The sequence below is a fragment of the Pundamilia nyererei genome, unplaced genomic scaffold (assembly GCF_000239375.1).
Source record: "Pundamilia nyererei isolate P.nyererei 1_Seehausen unplaced genomic scaffold, PunNye1.0 scaffold00006, whole genome shotgun sequence".
NCBI lineage: Eukaryota > Metazoa > Chordata > Actinopteri > Cichliformes > Cichlidae > Pundamilia > Pundamilia nyererei.
Window position 1 is genome coordinate 1,414,399 of NW_005187407.1, and position 1,838 is coordinate 1,416,236.

General features: G+C 41.6%; 1 protein-coding gene across 2 annotated transcripts in view; it reads right to left on the bottom strand.

The window, feature by feature from the left end:
- grid2 (glutamate receptor, ionotropic, delta 2) overlaps nt 1–1,838 on the bottom strand; it is a 530,237-nt gene that overhangs the window by 526,838 nt on the left and 1,561 nt on the right. The gene's annotated exons all lie outside the window — the stretch shown is intronic.

Here is a 1,838-nt window from a genome sequence, read left to right on the forward strand (position 1 = left end):
ATATACATATATATACATATACATATATATACATATATATACATATACATATATATACATATACATATATATATATACATATACATATACATATATATACATATATATATATACATATATATACATATATATATACACATATATATACATATATATATACATATGTCGAAATTCCCAGTCGGGGGCCGGTCTATCTACATCTATTTATCTGTTTAGTTTACAGTTTGGATTTGTTGAATTTTTGCAGTTTTGCAGAAACTTCATCTGCAAAAAATGCAGATTTTAACAACTAACCAAATCCCATTCTCAGAAAGATTTAAAGGGTAATACGTAAGCGAATGACTGGGTTTCACATGCCAGTTGTAAAACACTGGGTTTAAAAATGATTGGCTAGAGTTTATTCCAAGAAGACAATGAAAATTTGACACCATGTCTGAAATATATGAAGAACAGAGAACAGCAGGTTCTTGCCAGCTACAGTTCCAGTGGCTGACAAGTGTAGTTACCCAAATTTGATCTGTCTTGTTTATGGTGAGCCTGAAAATGTCTCTGATTTAAGCACGTTGCTAGCACTCTTATCTGAAGAAACTTACAGTCAGCAAGCAGGTAAAAATTTGAACTCTTGCTGTGAGACACTTGCAGAACATGAACCTGCTGCTGTGATCAAACCATCACTCATGGGGATGAGCTGCCTAACCGCTGCCACCTGCACAGGGCAGGAACCACAGCACACAACCCCAACTAAGCTTCTGTGCACTTTACTGACTTTACAGCACTCAAATTTATGTAAAACTAAATTTAAATCAGAAACAAAAGGGAGGTTTTTGATCTACTGAGCAAACTATACTCAGTATTGGCAGGTTCCATTCCCTGCAAATTACCAGAATATGCATTTGCTGTCGACAAGACAAATCCCATTCGTTTTGCCATACTGCTGTTGTAGTTCTAATGTGGAGCATCTGCTTGGTCCATGGCCCAGAAAGGACCTCGAACTCAACCAGTGATTTTGGAAACTGCACTCAGTTAGCCACAAACCTGGCCTGGGATCAGCGCTGTAAATCACTAGGGTTTAAATGGATCAGGGTCTTCCCTCCTTGGCAGCATAATACTGTGAGATAGATGGTTTTAAGTGTGTGTGTGTGTGTGTGTGTGTGTGTGTGTGTGTGTGTGTGTGTGTGTGTGTGTGTGTGTGTGTGTTGTGTCAATGGATCTGGATGTGATCTTGACCATGCACTTCGAGTTAAATAAAAAGTGGACAGATGCTTATCTTTTTGCATGTGTATGCTCTCTCTCGCTCTGGTCTATCGCATTTTCGAGGCCACCGAGTTGTGCATCGAATATGTGTGCCCACCACCACCTCGCGTCCTCATCTCATCCTGCAAGGCACGCTCTCCACTGTCAACTCTCCCCCTCCCTCTCTCGCTCTCTCTCCCTCCCACTCTCTCCCCAACCTATAGGAGCCGGAGGTGCTGCTAAATCGACTCAAAGTGTATGCTCCTTGATTTGGAAATCACTCTCAACGCAACAGTGCCATGCTACACGGGTGGTGGTGGAGGGCAGAAAAGACATAAGGGCAGACAAAACCTTTTCTTTTCCTCTTGACACTGCAGTAGCTCGCGAAAGAAAGAAGAAAGGTGACAGTGCCCCGTGCTCCAGGAAAATCTATAAGTGGAAAATTTCCTATCAGCCAGGATAATCTCTCTGACACGCAGGGCAACATCACGCCATCCAAAACCACCTGTTTTCCGCGCACGCTGTGCTCAAAGCAAGACAAACGCTGCACTCTAAGGGTAGACTCTTTTCTGAAAATTGTCCGCCTTTAATGTATGTGTTAATAT